Consider the following 23,921-nt stretch of genomic DNA (forward strand, 5'->3'; position numbering starts at 1 on the left):
TATGTCCTTGGCATCTGTTGATGCTTCAAACTTCATATTTTTGCCAGTCTAGTGCGTGCAAAGTTGCATTTCTGTGGTTTTTCAATTTTTATTTTTTACCTCCAATTATGAGATTGGATATATCATCATATGTTTAAGAACCATTTGTTAACTTATGATTAACATTTTTATAAGTTAATTATTTTATAGCCTTACAATTTAAGTTTTTAACATTTTGCCACATTCACTTCATACACAGACATATAAATATCCACATATACATTATTTCTTCTTGAAAACAGGGGTACCAATATCACAAAGTAAAAGAATTCTGATAATAATAATAATGTGGGGAAAGCAGGGTGTTGTATCATGTAGATGGTATGATTCAGCAGAGCAATATTTATAACTATTCTAAATGGTATGACAGTTTTTATACTCCACAGTTTTTATACTCTATTAACTTCTACAAATAAAGAGAAAACAAGTGATATTTGTCTTGCTAGATCTTGTTTATTTCACTTAATAAATTAATCTTTTAGCTACTTTTTAAACATGTTGATTATCTTTTTCATTTTGATCCTTTCCATGCCACCACTACTGTTTTGAAGTAAACAAATATTGGTTTCAGGTGTATTTATCTAGTAAAATTCAAGCCAATTATAAATTTAATTGGGGACAGTTAAATTCATGACGAAGTGCCATGAGGGATCCAAAGTGGGTAGAGCACGATCCTTTCCATTAAAGCTGATTTTTTTAAAGTTTTAAAAATTTTATTTAAGTTATAAAAGTTTCATGTATTTTATGTATACAATGTAGAGAGTATTTGGAGAATTACATTTCTAAAAAGTTAAAGTTCTAAAGTTTAGAAATTTAATTCTTCCATCTTCCTCTGGGTAACTAGACACAAGTCACTTTGTAGCAGAAAACTTGGCTGAGGCAGTCTTTAGAATGGCTCCTCCTAATTATGAAAATTTACCACTGATATGCACTTGTTGTTCTTCCTTCTCTGTTGATTCCTGAGGCTTAGCAAACTCACCATTCTTCACTTAGAAGCCAGAGCTTGGAGGAGAGTGGCTTTGAGAGTTGTCTTGTACTTCTCTCTTGCAGCATGTTTTTTTATCTACACTTCAGCCACATTCTCTTAGTTTTCCCTTGCTTCCCCTTCCTCTGTGTTCACAACACTATGCACACTGCCACTGATTCAATCTGGACTATCTTATCTCTCAGTGAAGCATTGGCACAGAATCCCAATGGGACCCTTCCCTCCATCCGCATGGCCCCCTACAATTCATTGCTTATCCTATTGACAGAGAAGGGCAGATGTTTTAAAATATTAAACACATTATGTAACCTTCATGTTCTAAGCTTTTTAATGTCATTCATGGCCCAAGAATAAAGTCTTGAATCCTCAGTATGGCGGACAAGATGAGTTTGACTTATCTCATTCCCCACTCTTCATTCTAAGCTCAAGTGCCAATAGTCTCTGAGGCTGTTATATGGTTACATGCCTTTTTCTTTGATTCATGATCTTGTATATCATCTAATACTTTGCTTGTCTGGTAAGTTATTGGTTATTCAACTCTTATCCCAAATATCAACTCCTCTTTGGAACCATTCTTGAACACTTTAGGAAACACTAGAATTCCTCTAGGGTTCATATCACTGAGTAAATATTTCTATTATGGTACTTAATATACTTAAAATCATTGTAAGTTGATTCTCACTTGTTTTCCCCCACTACAAGGTACTTTTTTGTGTCTCTTGTATGTAGCAAGGTAACTATTAACAAGTGATGAAATAAATGGATGAAATGAATGAAAGTTTCAAGGAGAAAGTCATCTTTGATCTTGTTTTTAAGAACTGTTTACTGATGCCATAAACAAGAGTGTCAAATTGTTAAGTCAACAACAGGAGTCACTGTGTACTTACTTCTCATGTGGGATCTGTCTTTAATGTGTTGTCCAATGTGAAGTAATGCTATCACCAGTACTGAAACAGCATTTTACACTTTGTGTTTCTGTGTGGGTGCAAACTGTTGGAATCTTTACTTAATATATGTTAGATTGATCTTCTGTATATAAAGAGAATTGAAAATGCATCTTGATGTGAATGGAAGGGGAGAGGGAGCAGGAGTTGGGAGGGTTAAGGGTGGGAGGGAAGTTATGAGGGGGGAAACGCCATTGTAATCCATAAACTGTACTTTGGAAATTTATATTTACTAAACAATAAAAAAATGCAGCTATGCTATAAGACACTAAAAAAAAAAAGAGTGAATCAGTAGATGGGAGTTCTTTCTTCCTGTCTCTCAAATAAATAAACAAGTTTCTAACAAAAAAAAGAACCGTTAATATTTCAGTAAGTGGATATGGGTAAAGGATGTTTAAATGGATTGAGCTGGTGTGAAAATCCCTGGAGGTGTTAGAATCCGGCACTACTGTGAGTTGTGTAGTAGGGTGTAAAGACAGAAAAACTGTCTTAGGGTAGATGCTAAAGGATCTTAGATGGCAATTTTTAATGTCTAAGACTTATTTGGTAAAGAAATGGCCTCTAACAATTATCTTTGAGGTAAAAATCAACATGATCCAATTTTCTTATGTGCAGCTCTATATAAACTGAATGAAATCACAAGAGACAGGGAGTAGGGAGTTAGTCATGATACTATTGCAAGAGCCCTAGCCAGAGGTATTGAGAACCAAACCCTCAATTTATGTGGAATTTCAAGGGACCCCAAGCAGCAAAATGAATCTTGCATAAGATGAATAAAATCAGAAGACTTATACTTTCTCAGTTCCGGACTTATTATAAAGCTATAGAAATAAAAAAGACTAAAATGTGATACTGGCATTAAGACAGAGATGCACATCAATGGAATCAAATAAAGAAGCCAGAACTAAATTCTTGCATTTGTAGTCAAATGATCTTTCAGCAAGACTGCCAAGATAGCTCAAGGAGAAAAACACAGTCTTTTCAACAACTGGTTTTAGAAAAGCTGGATGTCCACATGCAAGAGAAGAGAATTGGACCTTTACTGCACACCATACACAAAAATTGACTCTAAATGGATCATAGATTAACACCAAGAACAAGATTATAAAATGCTTAGAAGAAAACAGAAGGGAAAGGATTCATGACATTAGATTTTGACAATGACTTCTTGGATATAATACTGAAACCAGATAACATACCTAAAATAAATAAATTGAGTGGTTTATCAGAACTTAAAATTTGTGTATCAAAGGACATCAGCAAAGTAAAAATTCAGCCTAGGGGATGAGAAAAAATGTTTGAAAAAATCATTATCTGATAAGTAGTTAACAGCCAGATTACATAAAGTATTCTTGCAATTCAACAACAAAAACAGATAAAAAAATAAGTGGGGAGAGAACTGTAATAGATACTTCTCAAAAGAAGACATACAAATGGATAATAAACACCTTTAAATATGGTCACCATTACTAATCATCAAGAAAATGTGATTCAAAACCACATGAGGTCATTTCAACTTAAAAGGATGGCTAATATTAAAAAAAAAAGAAGAAAATGATGGTAGTTGTGAATCATGTGGAGAAATTGGAATCTTTATGCACTGTTCTTGGGCATATAAAGTGGTATAAGTACCATGAAGAAAAGTGTGGAAATTACTAAAAATAATGAAAATATTTTTACGATCCAGCAATGTCACTTCTATATATACATACACAAAATTTGAAAGTAAGATCTCTGCTTTAATAATTATTATTGAGAAGTCTGATTTCCATTTCTTTGTACATAATCTGTTTTTTCTTCCCCATTGGAATCTCTTCTTTATCTCACATTCTGAAATTTTATATGATATGCTCCTTTCAGTCATAGCACAGGGCACATAGCATTGCTATAAATTGGATATTTATCTGTAAATGGATATAAGTAATAATTCCTAACTTCTGTTGGGTGTGTATTATGAACCGCACACTGCATTAAGTATATCTGTTTAACTGGTACACACTCCACACTGTCTTATTATATAGATACTATTATTATCACTATGTTAAAGAGGAGAAACAAGTACAATAAGGTAAGTAGCATGCTAATGTGATTGCTCATTACAGTAAGATTACAGTAAACACATACCCACTATCAGGTTTTCAGTAGGAAACCTCACAAGCTTGGACTCTAGAGCTCATGAAATTTACTCTGCAGATTCTTATAATGCTATGTAAATTTTAGAGTTGATTGTCAGACATTAACCTCAAAGCCATTATCTTGGCGAGGAGTGAGGTTAGAAGAAAGCATCTAACAGAGAAATTTTAATTTGATGCAGGTATCAGTGAAGAAGCCTTTGGGCAAAAAATCCAAATGATGAATCTGATGCCTGAAATGATTATGTTCAAACATAATACAATTAAAAAAATTATGTTCAGTCTCTCTTATCCCAGAAAGCCTGTTGGGTACCAACAGCAGTAGCATAGTGATGAGCAAAGATGAACAGTTTCCCACTTGTCATGCATCTTGAGTGAACCCCTTATTGTAAGGACAGTCACAACCTGCACAAAAAAAGTAATGCCAGCAATGCAACTGCCAATTTACATGGATCCAAGTATTTATTGAAAAATTTAAAGTGTTCTGGGGTAGGCAATTTTGTTGGAAACTGAGGATCCAGCAGAGTGCAAAACTGGGAAAAAGATTGGAAAGCAAACCAATTCAGTCATATGTGATATTCTTTTTTTATATGTGTAATTATTTTTAATAAAATTTTAATCAATAAGAAGTAAAATAATACTCAATGCAAAAACATAGATGGATCTGTTCTTTATATAGCACAGTAGGATGGCTATGGTTAACTTTGTATATTTCTTTTTTTTAACGTATTTTTTTTAACTTTTATTTAGTAAATATAAATTTCCCAAGTACAGCTTATGGATCTTATGGATTACAAAGGCTTCCCCCCCCAATAACTTCCCTCCCACCCGCAACCTTCCCTACTCCCGCTGCTTCTCCCATTCCATTCACATCAAGATTCATTTTCAATTCTCTTTAAATATTAAGTTAAGATTTCAACAGTTTGCACCCACACAGAACATAAAGTGTAAAATACTGTTTGAGTACTAGTTATAACATTAATTCACATTGAACAACACATTAAGGACAGAGATCCTACATGAGGAGTAAGTGCACAGTGACTCCTGTTGTTGACTTAACAAATTGACATTCTTGTTTATGGTGTCAGAAATCTCCCTAGGTTCTAGTCATGAGTTGCCAAGGCTATGGAAGCCTTCTGAGTTCACTGACTTTGATCTTATTTAGACAAGGTCATAGTCAAAGTAGAAGTTCACTCCTCCCTTCAGAGAAAGGTACCTCCTTCTCTGATGGCCTGTTCTTTCCACTGGGATCTCACTCACGGAGATCTTTCATTTAGGTCCTCTTTTTTTTTTTTGCCATAGTGTCTTGGCTTTCCATGCCTAAAATACTCTCATGGGCTCTTCAGCCAGATATGAATGCCTTAAGGGCTGATTCTGAGGCCAGAGTGCTGTTTAGGGCATCTGCCATTCTATGAGTCTGCTGTGTATCCTGCTTCCCATGTTGGATTATTCTCTCCTTTTTCATTCTATCAGTTAGTATTAGCAGACACTAGTCTTGTTTATGTGATCCCTTTGACTCTTAATCCTTTCATTATGATCAATTGTGAACAGAAATTGATCACTTGGACTAGTGAGATGGCATTGGCTCATGCCACCTTGATGGGATTGAATTGGAATCCCCTGGCACATTTCTAACTCTACCATTTGGGGCAAGTCCGATTGAGCATGTCCCAAATTGTATATATCCTCCCTCTCTAATAAATTATTAGCCAACTGAATTGACTGAGCTTCCCGAGTAAAGCTTTCTGAACATAAATGAGAATTACTAGGGAGTTAATTGTACTTCTTTAGAATAACCTTCAGGGTTGTCCAAAACAAGCATTTATACACAGCACTTACTTCTGAGAAATTAATGTTGATCTGGATAACCCAGCAGCTTAATAGCTGGGGTGTAGCAGGAGCACACTGAGTCACAGGAGAATCCCAAAGACTGGCTGTGAACATAGCTCCTTGGCTTGCTGGGGTTTTGGTTATTGTTGGAACATTTTAAAGGTGCATCATTATTGAGTCCCAGCCTAAAGACATATTGGCTCAAGGCAGGGTTTCATGTATTTTATTGTATTGCAGAATACAAATGCATCCTTTGATTAATTGTGACAATCAACTTTTATTTCATCTATTGCCAAATTTTTGAAAGCATATGTGTAGCAGTAAATTAGATGAGCTGATTGATAGATCTGGCCCACAAACCAAAATAATCAAGTAGACAATCCTTGGTGTCTCCGTTTGCAGGCCATTTCTCTCCATTTTAAATCATCCTTTGGCATACTTCACAATCACTAATATTTTCATCTGGAACTATGTCCTTGTCACGAGGAATATTTTAATATCTTACTAATGGCAATTACTGAATTAGTATCACAACATGAAACTCTACCCAAAAATATTTCCATTTAATTTGTTCTGTATTAAAGGATTCCAAAGGAAAGACTTATGGTAGACTCTCAGACAGTTAGTTCATTCATGGAACATCAATGGATACTCTACCATGGGTCAGATGCTGTAATAACACAGATTAGTAAGATATTTCTCTAACCTTAGAGATGTTCACTGTAAAGCCAGGGAAATAGAAACAGAAAAAATGAATTGCACAGTAGAATATTATCAGTTTCAATATCGAAAAAAGTTGAAGGGGGATGATTTATTACAATGGGACCAGAAGACAGAAGTGTAGGAAATAATGAGAGGCTTCACAGAGAAAGTGACATGTGAATTAAATCATGTGCAGGATTAATAATCATAGAAAATTTTAAGCATTCAATTCATTTATAGGGTGAGGTTGATTGTCTGCCAGGAAGGGAAATAATTCTGGGCCTGAGGACTTCCTAGGACTGTGTTGAGTCATATCAGGTGGATGAACTCTTACTCTGCCTGCTCTAAAGCAGCACAAAGAGTAGCACAACCAGAAACTCACAGCACAGCCAGAATGACAAAGAGGGGGAAGTGTTTTACTTAGCTCTCTCTAAGGGAAACAGCAATGCCTGCAACCTTAAAATAAAGTTGGGAAGACTACTCTCCACGCTCATAAGTCTAGATTTATTAAGTGCACTAAAATTATGCTGCCAAAAGGAAATAACTGGAGAATTTCTGGAGCCAAAGGAGACAGAATATGCAGTGATGAGAAGTTGGAAAGTAGCATTATCATTTTCCAGACTGGATTTCACTTTGTTCTGCTTCAACCAATGGCCACCTTGGTCCAACACAAAATTAAAAGAGCCATAGCAAGCTTTTGTTCCAAGTGAGAGGATGGAAAATAACAAATGCAATAGAAACAAAGGAATCCTCTGCAAGTCTCCTTGGCAGGAAAATGTGCTAGGGCAGGGCAGGGAAAAGGTGGAGTAGCAGTGGGAGGAAGAGCTTGGACGCAGCGGCTATCTGGGTTTTATGTCAGGTTTTGTATAATGGATGAATACATTGTGGAAATGTACAACAGTCAATTCTTCCTTACTTAAGAACTGACTTTTTGCTTGGTGCATTGTTTTAGTGAGCTTGTCCCCACCCTGTGTCAGAGTTAGCTCTTGGCAGGGATGAAGTGGTGGCAGTGGGTAGCTAAAGGAAGAAGCAGCACTGTGAGCTTGAGCTTCTTTTCATCATTTGGTTGTTTGTGCGACATAGTGTTGTATCTACGAGAAGGAAAATGTAGAATTTATTGACTATTTTTGGCTCTCATAACTGCTAAATATAGAAGTCTGCACAGAGGAGTTGGTTTTTTTGGATTGACCATTGTTGACAATTAAAGAAGTTCTTTAGGAAAAGAAGTATTACTCACAATCATAGCTTTTATGCTTACCAAAGAGAAGAATAAATTATTTTCTGTTAGAAATTATTTTCTTCAATACATTCTTTATGTTTAGTCATTCAGGATGGCTTCACTCATTTTTTTGAACTTTTATTTAATGAATATAAATTTCCAAAGTACAGCTTATGGATTACAATGGCTTCCCCCCCATAACGTCCCTCCCACCCGCAACCCTCTCCTTTCCCACTCCCTCTCCCCTTCCATTCACATGAGGATTCATTTTCGATTCTCTTTATATACAGAAGATCAGTTTAGTATACATTAAGTAAGGATTTAAACAGTTTGCTCCCACACAGAAACATAAAGTGAAAAATAATAGATGATTTTTTTTAAATGATGATGAAATCAGATCAGACCTATTGTCATGTTTAATCCCAGTGAGAGTCAAGTTGGGAATTGATAATTCCTTCTTTTTTTTTTTTTTTTTTTACAGAAGATCAGTTTAGTATACATTAAGTAAAGCTTTCAACAGTTTGCACCCCCATAGAAACACAAAGTGAAATATACTGTTTGAGTACTCGTTATAGCATTAAGTCTCAATGTACAGCACATTAAGGACAGAGATCCTACATGAGGAGTAAGTGCACAGTGACTCCTGTTGTTGACTTTACAAATTGACACTCCTGTTTATGGCATCAGTAATCTCCCTATGCACCAGTCATGAGTTTCCAAGGCTATGGAAGCCCCTTGAGTTCTCTGACTCTTATCTTGTTTAGACAAGGTCATAGTCAAAGTGGAGGTTCTCTCCTCCCTTCAGAGAAAGGTACCTCCTTCTTTGATGACCCGTTCTTTCCACTGGGATCTCACTCGCGGAGATCTTTCATTTAGTTTGTTTTTTTTCTTTTTTTTCCCCAGAGTGTCTTGGCTTTCCATGCTTGAAATACTCTCATGGGCTCTTCAGCCAGATCTGAATGTCTTTAGGGCTGATTCTGAGGCCAGAGTGCTGTTTAGGACATCTGCCATTCTATGGGTCTGCTGTGTATGTCACTTTCCATGTTGGATCATTCTCTTCCTTTTGATTCTATCAGCTAGTATTTGCAGACACTATTATTGTTTATGTGATCCCTTTGGTTCTTAGTCCTATCATTATGATCAATTGTGAACAGAAATTGATCACTGGGACTAGTGAGATGGCATTGGTACATGCCACCTTGATGGGATTGAATTGGAATCCCCTGGTATATTTCTAACTCTACCGTTTGAGGTAAGTCAGCTTGAGCATGTCCCGAATTGCACATCTCTTCCCTCTCTTATTCCCACTCTTATATTTAACAGCAATCACTTTTCAGTTAAGTTTCAGCACTTTAAGAAGAATTGTGTATTGATTACAGTATTCAACCAAAAGTATTAAGTAGAACAAACAAAAAAAATACTAAGAGGGATAACATACTATAACTAGTACTCAAACAGTATATTTCACTTTATGTTTCTGTGTGGGAGCAAATTTTTGAAATCTTTACTTAATGTATGCTAAACTGATCTTCTGTATATAAAGAGAATCGAAAATGAATCTTGATGTGAATGGAAGGGGAGAGGGAGTGGGAAAGGAGAGGGTTGCGGGTGGGAGGGACGTTATGGGGGGAAGCCATTGTAATCCATAAGCTGTACTTTGGAAATTTATATTCATTAAATAAAAGTTAAAAAAAAATACTGTTTGAGAGCAAGTGCTGTTTGAGAACAAATTTTGCAGTTAATTCTCATAGTACAGCTCATTATGGACAGAGGTCTGACACAGGGAGTAAGTATACAGTGACTCCTGTTGTTGATTTAACAATTAACACTCTTATTTATGACGTCAGTGATCACCAAAAGCTTTTGCCATGAGTTGCCAAGGCAATGGAAGCCTTCTGAGTCCACAAACTCCATCTGTATTTAATCAGGGCCATAAGCAAAGTGAAGTTCTCTCCTGCTTTTAGAGAAAAGTACATCCTTTGATGGCCCCTTCTTTGCAGTGGAGTCTCACAGAGATTCTTCATATAGGCTCTCTCTCTTTTTTCTTCTTCCACTTGGCTTTCCATGCCTGAAAAGCTCTCATGGGCTTATCAGCCAGTCCAGAGTGCTTAAGGGCTGATTCCTACCCTAGCTTTTGTTTGTGTGGGACAGTTGTTACTTTATCACTTTTGAAATAAATTTCTCCATATATGGATGTTCTAAATTGGCAGGTTTTTTTTTTTTCTTTCAGCAATTTGAATATGTCATCCCACTCCTTTCTGGTCTATAAGTGTTCTTAAAAAATCTGCTGATAGTCTAAGAAAGGTTCACTTCTACATGACAAATTACTTTTCTCTTGCTTCATTCAAAACTCTGTTTTTGATTTTTGACTGTTAGATTGCAATGTGTCTCAGTGTGAACCTTTAGGTTCATCTTTTTTGAGATGTTTTAGGCTTCCCATATTTGTATATCTATTTCCTTTTTATTTTAGATAGTTTCCAGCAATTTCAGTTTCAGTAAACTTTATTGTCTTTTCTCCTTCCTGAACCTTCATAATAAATATATTAATATATTGTATGGTATCTTAAAAGTTCTTAAGATTTTTAAGTTTTTTCTTTTTGTACTTCAGACTGAATAATTTCCAATAAGTTTTTTGCTCATTTCTGTATTCCTTGATTCCAAGATTTGTGTTTTGTTCTTTTCAAAACCAATTATTTGTTTATTTTATGAGAAAGAGGGAGAGAGAGGCAGAGGAAGAGGGAATGGGAGAGGAAAAATGGAGAAAGGGAGAGAGGGAGAGAGAGGGAGAGGGAGAGGAAGAGAGAGAGAGAGAGAGAGAGAGAGAGAGAGAAAGGGAAAGGGAAAGGGAAAGAGAAAGAGAAAGAGAAAGAGAAAGAGAAAGAGAAAGAGAAAGAGAAAGAGAAAGAGAAAGAGAAAGAGAAAGAGAAAGAGAAAGAGAAAGAGAAAGAGATATCTTATCCACTGCTGGCTCACTTACCAAATGCCTGGTATCCAGTAACTCAATCCAGGTCTTCCACGTAGGTGGTAGGAATCCAACTACTTGAGCTATGACCTGCTGCCTCCCAGGAATAGCATTATTAGGCCACTGGACTCAGGAGTCAATGGAGGACTCAAACCTAGGCACTCCAACATGGGATGCAGGCACCCGTTACACCATCTTAGTCATTGCACCAAATGTCTGCCCCTATGATTTGTTCTTTTTAAAGTTTTCTTTCTTTTTTGTTGGAATTTTCATTGTTTTTTATTAATATACTCCTGAGTTCACTGAGTATTTTTACAATAGTTCCAATGAATTCCTTATCAAGTTACTCATATTTCTATTTCATTAGAATTACTGTTTGTGTAGTTTCATCTTGTTCCTTTGCTTCTTCATTTCCCCTCACCCTTTGTGTTGGTAACTATGCATTAGAAAAAAGTTGCCACTTCTCCCAGTCTTTACAGATTGATATCATACAGAAGACCTTCACCAATCAATATGGCCAGAACTCCTGTGGTCCTTTATCCTACTATAAGTTACTATATTTTTGTCCTACTAGCACATGACAAGCAAGACAGAAGGCAATCTGTTTGGGTACTATCCAAATGTTGGGTAGTTGGATTGTTGGGTTTATATTGTCCAACTCTTTCCAACCATAAGGAGAAGATAAAAGTTGGAACGTTTAGCCCACCATGAGTGCATTTGACTAGGGGGAGAGGTTTTGGTGAGTTCTACCACCTTCCTCTCACTGGCCCCTGGGTGTCAATAATGTGCCACTCCATGGCAATCTTCCAGGAAAGGTAAGACAGTTATTCAATACATACCTGGATAAGTTGTATGTTGTATATGTGTTCAAATTCTTTTCTGCTTTACTAATTCGGGAGCCGGAATTCTTATCTTGTTTATATATTTCTGTGCCAAAAGGTGGTGATTATGATGAGGGGTTGTCTCCAACTTTCCTATCAATTTCAATGTGGTTGGTTTTGTATTCCTCTAAGGTATAGAAATCTCTCAACAAGTTTCTTGATTTCTCCTGAAAGGTATTGATTCATGTTGAATTAGCTAAGGTGTGGGAAAGGGAAGATTCTGGGGCTTCCTGTTCCTCCATCTTACTGACATCACTCTCTGGGGAGCTTTTTTATTTAAAATTCTTAAAGGATTTGCTTATTTATTTGATAGAGATGAGAGAGGAGGGAGGGAGGGAGAGAGGGAGAGAGATCCCCACATGACTGTAAAAGTCAGGTTGGCACCAGGCTGAAGCCAGGAGAAAGGAACTCCATGCAAGTCTCCGACACAGGTGGCAGAAACCCGAGCACTCGGGCCATTTTCCACTGCCTTCCCACTACATTAGAAGGAAGCTGGATTGTAAGTGAAGTAGCTGGGACTCAAACCACTATTCTAGTATGGGATGCTGGTGTTGCAAGCAGCAGCTTAACCTCCTGTGCCACAACATTGGACCCTCAAAAGTCTTTTGATTATGACATTGATAAAATCAAAGAGGAGATTTCTGAGTATTTATCTGATGTGAATGTGATGGGGTTGGATAAAAGGAACACTGATGTAGAAGGGCCATAGCCAGGTATATGTACCTGAAAGTTCAGTTCTTTTCATTAACACAAGGTCATAGGACTTCTCAATTTATTGATTATAATGTATACTGATCATTAAGGATGGTTTACAACATGTATTTTTAATTCTTTTTTCTTTCATCTATCCGTCCATCTATCCATCCATCGATCCATCCACCCATCTATCCATCCATTTGTTCATCCAAACAATATCATTCAAAGAAATTAACATTTTCTATGTTCCCAGGACATATATTTTGCTTATACCAATTCCTAAATCATGTGAAATGGATGCATTATTTCAAGGAATTTTTACATATAGAAAATAATATCTGACTCAGGATCATTAGCCATCAGAGAGATGCAAATCAAAACCATGGTGAGGTTTCACCTCATTCCAGTTAGAGTGGTTCTCATACAGATATCAACAAATGACAAATGCTGGTGAAGATGTGGAGAAGAAGGTGCCCTGGTTTACTGTTTTTGGAAACTGGTGCAACCACTGTGGAGACAGTGTGGAGATACCTCAGAAATTTGAATATAGATCTACCATATGATCCAGCTATCCCACTCTTGGGAATTTACCTAAACCAAAATAAATCAGCATCTGAAAGAGTTATCTGTAACCCCATTGTTCATTGCAGCTCAATTCACAATAACTAAAATATGGAATCAACTCAGGTGTCCATCAACTGTTAACTAGATAAATAAATTATGATAAATACACAACATGGAGTACTACTCAATTGTGAAAAAATGAAATCCTGTCTTTTGCAGCAAATATACTCAACTGGAAATCATTATACTTAGTGAAATAAGCCACTCTGAAAAAAGATAGATATCGTATGTTTTCCCTGATCTGAGGTACCTAATAGAATACCTGAAGTATAATATATTGGAGTGAAATAGACATTTTGAGGTTTGATGATTACAGCCCTTGTCTCTTCCTTTCAGAAACAGTGTTTTTTTCTTCATACTATTTGTTGAAATCTTTTACTCAGTGTAAGGTCAATTATGTGATCATTAAGTAAACTGAAAATAGATCTTTGTAAAAATTAGGAGTGAGAATGTGAGAAGAAGGAGGAGGAAGGGTTGGAGCATGGCAGGAGGGAAGGTAGGGAAGGAAGTGTCAGTATATTCCTAAATCTGTATATATAGGAAATACATGAAATTTGTATAACTTAAATAATTAAAAAAAAGATTAAAGGCAAAATCAAGTATCCCAGTTAAAAGTTTTTGTTTGAACTGGTCAAATTAAAAATAACCTGTATACTGACAGATAAACCTTTAGATTTTGGCTATGGAGATTTTATACCAAGAAAAATTATCCCAAACTCTCTTTAAAGATAAAGTTGGATTTAAAAAATATTTCCAGTAGTGGATACTGTAGCTCAACTAAAGTTAGCCAAATTAGTAAACTCTAGTAATAATTCACAGAATAATTATTTGATTTTTATTCATTTTTCCTGTGTAGACACTATAAATAATAAAATGGCTTGTTTAGAGGATAGACGAGCACTTAGCCTATTTGACTTCTTTAATGTATGGGAATAGCACCATAACGATCACTGCTGCTTTAGCGGTTGGTTGTGCCAGAATGTCCCTCATAACCATCCTCTGGAAAATGATATCATCATGATGAAGATTTGTGTCAGAAGTGTCCCAGTGTCATGATTTAGACATCTTGTCTTTTTTACCAAAACGTAGCTGTGAGGTGATTCCATCTATCCCTTTATTTTAAAGCTCATTCATATGCTGATGACTCTCAAATTTGTATCTTCCAGTCTGAACTTCTCTGAACCGAGAGTTACAAACCATTTGACTACTTGACGATTTTCTTGAATATTGAAAGACATTTCAAATGTGACTTCAGCTGGGTTGCTTTGTGAACCTTGCATTTCAACAAAATAAATAGCAACTTTGTTCATCCAACTGGCAAGGACACAAACATTGAAGTCATCCTTCTTTCTTCTATTTGTACCTCACATTAAATCTATTAGCAGATCCTCTCAGCTCTATCTCTGGACTCTGTATAGAATTTTCGTCACTTCTACTGCTGCCATACTAATTTAAACCATTATTGTACCTTGGATGGATTATTGCAATGCTATCCCTAACTTGTTTCTATGCTTCTGCTGTGTCCCTCCTGTGTTTTTCTTTTCAGCTAGTAGGTAGAATGATTTGTCACATATAATGGCTGCAAGCCTCTCATCTCTAGATTACCTTTCTGGCTTTGCAGAGGTTACCTACCATGCTCAGTTCTGGTTGACACATTATGTCTGGATTGGTGTGGCTCTGTGCCCAGAGGAATCTGGTTTTATTCACTGGCAGCAGCTTACAGTTTTATATGTACCATTAGAGAAAAATGTGTGGAACTTCCCAATCAGCATAATGCTACAACGTATAACAGGACTGCAGCATGCCTTTCAGAGCTATCCAGGTATGACCGACTAGAATTTAATGACTCAGTTTATTTCATTGAGTCTAAGCTATGGAATATATGCATAATTTTGTGTTTTCTTCCTGTTCAAAAATCTTTACTTTATTTTTAATTAATTTTTTAACAGATTCAATATAGCTCATAAATAGTTCTAAGAATATAATGATATTTCCTTCCTCAGTCCATCCCTCATCCCCCCAACCATCCCTCTCATTTTCTTTCTTTCTTTTTATAGTTTTTGAGATAATATCTTTTAAACTATTTTGATAAAAAGTGTGGGGAGCAGCCCGGACTGGACTGAGTTACTGGAATTAAGACTTATTCTATGCATCTGCTCTCCCACAGTATGGCGCTGGGAGAGAAGTAAACAGCTTCTACACAGCTACCTCCAGTTCAACCAATAAACTGTAGGACTTGCTCCTGATTGGAGAGCAGCGTACTCGGCGTGTGGGCAGCCGAGTTAGGATTGGCGGAGGAGGACTATAAAGGAGGAGAGAGACGGCATGCACCAGGAACATCTAAGGGGAACATCTAGCTGAAGGAACACCTGTGCAGCCCCCGAGAAAGCTGGCCGGCGGTGTGCCGCTCCCCTGCGGAAGTGGGGAATGTGGCCAGGGGGAACTGCCCTTCCACGGAGGTGGAAGGGATAGTAGCCAACCCGGGAAGAATCAGCAGCAAACCCGGGGAGGGCCGAGCAGACGAAAGAACAGCGCAGGGTCCTGTGTCGTTCCTCCACGAAGAGGGGGAGCGACAAAAAGGCTTAATGTTCCCAAAATAAGAAATTTAACAAATAAAGAGCAGAAAGACCTAGTTTAGTGAGAATGTGAGTTCAGGTTTTTGTGTTCCTTGACTGGGTTAAGTTAAATGTATTTGCTTATTACAATTATGTATTAGCTGATATCTTATACATGTATAATAGGCCTATCAGACTTTGCTTTTTTGATGACAATCACCTATGCTGGGAAGTTGTCTTGGTATTTATTCCCAGGAGAGGTAAGATTGTAATTGCTTCTCATCCATCTTAGAAAGCAATTGTGGCATGATGTTGCTCTCCGTCTACCCAATGTGTGGCTGTTTGTGCTACACATGGAAATATATGTCTCCTTTACACTTAACATAAGCATTTTCCTGCTTAGTTTTCAGAGCCCCTTGAGGTGTGGTGTTAGTTGTAGGACATGTAAGCTGGCAGAGGAATGAGTATCAATCAATCAAATATTTATTGAGTGCTTACTACGTGTAAGGCACTGTGCTAAGCTGGGTTTAAGCAGAGTATTAAGAGGAGTTGGAGGAAAAGTGTTCTTTTTTTAGAAGCTCTCAGAGGCTCAATGTCAGACAGAAGGGGAAAGCTGTATAGAGTAATAGTTTTCCAGACCCTGGAAAATCATGAATTAGGTGTTTTCATCTCCCTGTTTTTACTTATTTCTCATTCTTGATTCCTTTTTACTCACATCTTTTCCTATTTACCCAGGCACTTCTCACTCTCAATTTTTACGAGCATACTACATAGTACCAGCATAATTTCCTTCAATTGAACTTGAATCTTTCATCCCACCCACTTGCACTGAGCAAATGTCTTGTTCCTTCAATCCTATCTTAGTGGATTATAGTCTTCTCCCTAGTTTCGTTCACATAGTAATGATTAAAAATGATTTAATATATTGATTTGCCACATACATTTATATTTTAATAGGCAGCTATACATGACAATACTTCTTAAACACAACTTCCAAGCCTCTAGTGATGACATTAAAATATTCAAGAAGATTAGAGAAGGAGATTTGCCTTTTAGGTAAGTATGTACTTCTGAAATCCTTCAAATCACACTTCTGTTTGCAGCTACTTATTTGTTCTTAGGTGAAATTAATCCTATCCATTACTCATTTATGGTTTTTTTCCCACTGACTCAATTTTAAAGAAGCTTGCCACTACTTAAAATATTTAATTTCCTCTTCACATTTTCATTTAGTTGGTTGCTGAAAGGAAAAAAATACAGCAGTTTGCATTTTAGATCCTAAGAATCTGAGAGTTAATTTTATTATTTTTCATATATTTGGGAAATATCTATTGATGTGCAAGGAACTGTGTCTTCAAATTTGCATCTGCATATCCTGATAAGAGTTCTCACATGAAGGTCATGCTGAAATCTCTTTTTTTAAACTTTTATTTAATGAATATAAATTTCCAAAGTACAGCTTATGGATTACAATGATTTCCCCCCCCCCCATAATTTCCCTCCTACCCGCAACCCTCCCCTTTCCCTCTCCCTCCCCCCTTCCATTCACATCAAGATTCATTTTCAATTCTCTTTATATACAGAAGATCAGTATATATTAAGTAAAGATTTCAACAGTTTGCACCCACATAGAAACACAAAGTGAAAAATACTGTTTGAGTACTAGTTATAGCATTAAATCACAGTGTACAGCACATTAAGGACAGAGATCCTACATGAGGAGTAAGTGCACAGTGACTCCTGTTGTTGACTTAACAAATTGACACTCTTGTTTATGGCCTCAGTAATCACCCTAGGCTCTTGTCATGAGTTGCCAAGGCTATGGAAGCCTTTTGAGTTCACCAACTCTGATCTATTTAGACAAGGTCGTAGTCAAAGTTTTTTTAAAGACTTATTTATTTATCTGAAAGGCAGAGTTACAGAGAGGCAGATGAAGAGAGATAAAAAGGTCTTCCATCTGCTGGTTCACTTCCCAGATGACTGCAATGGCCAGAGAAGCACCAATCCATAGCCAGAAGCCAGGAACTTCTTCCAGATCTCCCATGCAGGTGCAGGAGCCCAAGGACTTGGGCCATTTTCCACTGCTTTCCTAGACCATAGCAAAGAGCTGGATAGGAAGTAGAGCAGCTAGGACTCAAACTGTCACCCTATGGGAAGCCAGCACTGCAGGAGACGGCTTTACCTGCTATGCCACAGTGCCAGCTATGCTAAAGTCTTGATGGGACTCTATAGATAGTTTCAAAAACCATTGTGCTCTGTTGAGAAGTTGACTATAATTCTCGAAAAAGCAGAAAAAGGAAAGATAGGCTAGCTGCATGGTGGATGAGAGTGAAGAGCTGCCTAGAAGGACAGCAGCCAGAGAACTCCAGGACAACAGCAAACCCTCAGGGTGGAAGCTCTACTGCAATGCATGTGCAGGTCTAGTCCTTGCACTTGAGAGACCTTGTGTGCTCAATGGGAGTTGCATGAGAGGAGTAAGAACGAGAGGGAACTGTGAGCTCTTCTGACTGCAGGGAAATAGCAAAGTGCAGAGAGAGACAAGGGCATCCTGGGATTAAGGAAAGGACAAGGTCTTGTGTAAAGAAGTAGCAGAAGCAAGACATTACAAGTTTTGATGAAACGCAAATGAAATTCAAAATGTTGAGTGATCTTAAAATGTTATGAAGCCAAAAACCTCAAAGAAGTGCAGAAAGCTGGAGATCAGCAGTTAGAACTAGGGGAGGTTTTCCTTGTGACAAACAGAGAACATGAGTTAAAGGCAACGAGTAGAAAATATGAACATGAGTAAGTTTTTTTATATATAAAGCTTTTATTTAATAAATATAAATTTCAAAAGTACAACTTTTGGATTATAGCAGTTCTTCCCCCATACATGCCCTCCTATCCCCAAACCATCCCACCTCCTACTCCCTCTCCCATCCCATTTTTCATTAAGATTCATTTTTAATTATCTTTATATACAGAAGATCAACTCTATACTAAGAAAAGATTTCAACAGTTTGCACCCACACAGACACACAAAGTATAAAGTACTGTTTGAAGACTAGTTTTACTGTTAATTCTCATAGTACAACACACTAAGAACAGGGGCCCCACATGGGGAGCAAGTGCGCAGTGACTCCTGTTGTTGATTTAAAAATTGACACTCTTATTTATGGCATCAGTGATCACCTGAGGCTCTTGTCATGAGCTGCCAAGGCTATGGAAGCCTCTGAGTTCACAAAGTCCAACCATATTTAGACAAGGCCATAATCAAAGTGGAAGTTTTCTCCTCCCTTCAGAGAAAGTTACTTCCTTCTTTGATGGCCCAATGTTTCCACCAGGGTCTCACTCACAGAGATCTTTCATTTAGGTCATTTTTTGCCAGTGTCTTGGCTTTCCATGCCTGAAATGCTCTTATGGGCTTTTTAGCCAGATCTGAATGCCTTAAGGGCTGATTCTGAGGCCAGAGTGCTGTTTAGGACATTTGTCATTCTATGAGTCTGCTGTGTGTCCTGCTTCCTATGTTGGATCATTCTCTTGTTTTTTAATTCTATCTATGATTATTAGCAGGCACTTGGTCTTATTTAGAACGTGAGTAGGCTTTAATTCTTTTCAGTTTTGCTTCCTCATGGTCCTTTACATATAATCTGTGTAAATTTTTTTTATTTATTATTCTATTTATTTGAGAAGGAGAGAGAGAGAGAGAGAAAGAAACTCCCATGTGCATCTGCTGATTCAGTCCTCAAGTTCCTGAAATAGCTGGCACTGGACTCGACCAAAGACAGGAACCCAGCACTCAATCTGGGTCTTCCACACAGGTGGCTGGGTCTGCATTGCTTGAGCCATCACATGTTTCATTCCAGGAAGCTAGAATTGAAAGTAGAGCTAGGACTTGAACCCAGGCACTCCAAGACATGGAACATGGGTACCCCAATTCTGATCCTGTTAGGTCAATTGCCTGCCCCTATATATAATCTTTGAAAATCATTTGAACCATAATAACTTTATAGAAATTTAGATTTTTGTGTATTTTCTCCTTTTCTAGGTCACATATTACTATAATATTGGACCTAGATTTCCACAAATGGCACCTACAAATGAGAGAAATAGTAGTGTAAGAGGCAGCACAACATAGGTATAAGTTTTGCAAGTCTGACTAGTAAACAATCATAAGCTACAATCTCCCAGAACACTGTTTGAGACAGTATTTCTGGTGGGCAGGCTTCAGACAAAAATTTTAAAAAATTTAGAACTTCCAACTTAACCAGAAAAACATCTTTGCATCCTGGTGCTTGTGGATTTGCAGATGCCTGGCACTGACAATATTTGTCACATTGCAGAGTGGTTAAGACAAATGTCATGCATATTAACAAATATGTTTTTCATTCCCCTCTAACAGTCTTGTTGAGACCGCAGGCTCAGACCACAGGTCAGAAACCCAGACAGGACTCGGAATGTGCATTCAACTGACTTAGAGTCACTGTACTTTGAGAAGCTGACTGTTTTTGTGATTGAGCAATTAAAAGAAATTTCCCCCATGTGGTAAAAGAGCCCACTCCACAAGACTGAAGTTTATGTATGAAAATTCATGTATTAGGTGTTTTTTGGTTCTAATTTGGTGGACTTTTTCACGATTTTATCTGTGACCAAAATAAGTGTTTGGTTCTTCTCTTATGAGTTAAATTTCTCTCCAGTGATTTTTTACAAGCTCCTCAAGTGTATGTTAATTACTTAATTAAGAAGAGTCTTCTAATTAATAAAGTAAAAGGAAGACACTTGTGTCATAGGGCTTTCTGAATTTCTGAATGTGATATGAGTAAGCAAGATATCAGACACAGTTCTTGGCATACAGAGATACACAATTATTGGAACAAAGTAATTCTCTTTCTATCCTTCTATTATTTGCTTCCTCTCATTTCCCAAGATAATTATTTACTTTAAAATACCTCTCATGTGAAACAAACAAAAAACCGTAAGTGTGCTCTGAAACTTTAAACTAAGGTTTCTCAGCTTTGGCACTGGTGACATTTGGGGCTAGATAGTTATTTGTTATAGAGAGCTGTCTTGTGCAAGGTAAGATGTTTAGCAGCATCCCCAGCCTCTAGTCACTAGATGCTAGTGGCACTCTCTTGTTTCCGCTACCTCAACTATCTCTAGATTTTACCAAATGCACCCTGGAGCACACTTTCCAATTGCTTTCAACTAATGAGATTCCTCAAACACACCACCTTATGCCTCTCTTCTGCTTTTTCCACCTGGTTCTCAAATCTTCTACCTGTAGTCTTGGGCAAGGAGAATCAAGATTCTCTGATACAACAATGTTTCCTTAAGGCTTTGCTTATGTGTGTGTGTGTGTGTGTGTGTGTGTCTGTATATATATATATATATATTTCATTACACAGCTAGCTGCATTTTATCCATAAGCATAAAGTGCCAAGCAGGCAAAGCTGAGGTTCACGGAGGGTATTGCATACTTTCTCTAACAGGTACTCAGAGTTCAACTAGAGTAAACAGATGACCCCAGTGGCAAATCCTCTGGCCCTTTTTTTCAGAAGTAGCCATGGCCCCCATGGCCAGTTTCTTTGGATTTAGGAAATGATGCCAGGGAACTGACTGCTTGTTTTTTTTTTATTTAATAAATGTAAATTTACAAAGTGCAACTTTTGCATTGTTGTGGCTTTTTCCCCTATAACCTCCCTCCCATCTGCAGCCATCCCATCTCCCACTCCCTCTCCCATTCCACTCTTCATCAAGTTTCATTTTCAATTATCTTTATATACAGAAGATCAACTTAGTATATACTAAGCAAAGATTTCAACAGACTGCACCCACACAACCGCACAAGATATAGAATACTGTTCGACTAGTAGTTTTATTGTTAACTCTCATAGTAAAACACATTAAGGACAGAGATCCTAAGTGGGGAGCATGTGCACAGTGACTCCCATTGTTGATTTAACAATTGACACTCCTATTTATGACGTTGGTAATCACCTGAGGCTCTTGCCTTGAGCTGTCGAGCCTATGGAAGCCCCTTGAGTTCACCAGCTCTGAACTTATTTAGTCAAGGTCATATCACAGTGGAGGTTCCTTCCTCCCTTCAGAGAAAGTGCCTCCTTCTTTGATGGCCTGTTCTTTCTGCTGGGATCTTGTTCACCGAGATCTTTCATTCAGGTCGTTTTTGCCACAGTGTCTTGGCTTTCCATGCCTGTGAGACTCTCATGGACCTTTTAGCCATATCCGAATGCCCCAAGGGTTGATTCTGAGGCTGGAGTGCTGTTTAGGGCATTTGCTATTCTCTGAGTCTGTTGTGTGTCCTGCTTCCCCCGCAAGATCATTCTCTCCCTTTTAATTCTATCCTTCATTATTTGCAGACACTGGTCTTATTTGTGAAATCTCTTCGACACTTACCCTATCTTTTTGATCAATTATGTACTTAAACTTATCACTTTATTAAGTGAGATGGCATTGGTACATGCCTCCTTGATAAGATTGAATTAGAATTCCCTGGCACATTTCTAGTTCCACCATTGGAGTTAAGTCCGAGTGAGCATGTGCTGACCTGTGTATCTCCTCTCTCTCTTATTCCCACTCTTATAATTTTTAACAAAGCCTTAAGGGCTCTGTTCTAATACATTGTTTATGCTGGAGTGAAAATTGACTGCACATCACTTGGGTTTGTGCAATTTACTCCTGAAATATTCCTATTCAGGAAATCCTGCAAATAGCAATATTCATCTTGAAAATCACCTTACAGAACCCTTAGGTGTAATCACAGCCCTTTCCCATCAGTCAGCCCACTAGAAGGCATGCCTTTGAATTTTGATTTTCAAATGTAGTCTCAATTTAGACATAAAATATGTTGATTTCAGATCTCAAAAATGATAATTGAACGCTAAGATCCAGGGAACAGTTTAGAATGTCTATAAAAGATCCTATGGTTTTAATCTTTAATGAGTGCTTTCACTAATGAGCTAGAGGTATGCTATTTATCTAACACAAAACTGCTAACTACTACTTTCCAAACTTTTTATTACAATATGATGGGGAATGGGGGAATGCATAATTTTATGCTAAAGTTTACTAAGTGAAATACTTTCATAATGATGAGTTTTTAAATTTAATTTTATTTATTTATTGGAGAGAGACAGAGAGAGAGACAGACAGACACTGGTTCACTCTCCAAATGGCCAGAACAACAAGGTCTGGATCAGGCTGAAACCCAGAGCCCAGAACTCAATCTGGGTTTCCTATGTAGGTCACAGGGACCCAATTCCTTGAATCATCATATGATACTCTCTAGTGTGCATATAAGCAGGAAGCCAGAATAAGCACCAGAACTGGTTCTGGAACCTAGGTACTGTGTTATAGGATGTGACTGTACCAAGTAGTATCTTAACTTCTACACTTTACTACCCACCTGTCACATTTTCTTTTTATTTGAGAGACACAAAAAGAGCGAGATTCCATCCATTTGTTTCACTCCCCAAATGTCCTCAATGGCTGGGTTAGGCCAGGCTGGGAACTCAATCCAGGTCTCCCATATTGGTTACAAGAATCCAATTCCTTGAGCTGTCATTGTCATCTCCCAGGATCTGCATCAGCAGAAAACTGGAATTAGAGCCAGAGCTGGGTATCAAAATCAGGGATTCTGAAGTCAGATGATGGAGACGTAACCACAAGACTGAATGCCTGGTCTGTTTGGGGTTATTTTTTCCCTCTTCCCTCAATAATGAGTTTCCTTCTGTGATCTATAAATAAACACAATACGATACACTGATGGCTGTACCTTAATAGGTAAGACACATAAATGCCTGTGTTGTCAACCCCACACTGAATACTACCAAAGAGCACAACTGTTGTGAGTGACCATTAAAGTTACTGAATATCTAAACAAACCAAACCAAACCAAAACAAAACAAAAAAACCCCAATGTTTCCAGACAGCAGAAAAGCTCCATTTTGTTCACCATCCTGTATGGAAAATGGCAGGGAATAATTTTCAAAAATATAGTTGAGAATCACAAGGGTTTTTATGAATAATTTTTAGTTTACCAGTTAGTACCCTTTGAATAGAACGACTCATACCTTAATTATTCCAATTACTTGCTGGAGTTGTTACTATGATAGTTTGGCAAGCTGTGGAAATAACTCTTGGTTTTGGAATGGGATAGTTAATTGATTGACATTTGTCTAAGGATAAATTACCACCTGATAAAATTCACAATTCTATATCCTGCCAGCAGGTTCAGGTACATCTGTTTGTGATTATCCTATCATTTGCTAGTCATTTCTTCTGATGTTCATTGTTCTCTATATTCTCTGAATGTAAAAAAAGCCAATAACTTTCTCCTTGGCTTGAATTTTCCTC

Source organism: Oryctolagus cuniculus, chromosome 7 (assembly GCF_051225735.1).
Source record: "Oryctolagus cuniculus isolate XC-2025 breed Fujian yellow rabbit chromosome 7, ASM5122573v1, whole genome shotgun sequence".
In the NCBI taxonomy this organism is placed as follows: domain Eukaryota; kingdom Metazoa; phylum Chordata; class Mammalia; order Lagomorpha; family Leporidae; genus Oryctolagus; species Oryctolagus cuniculus.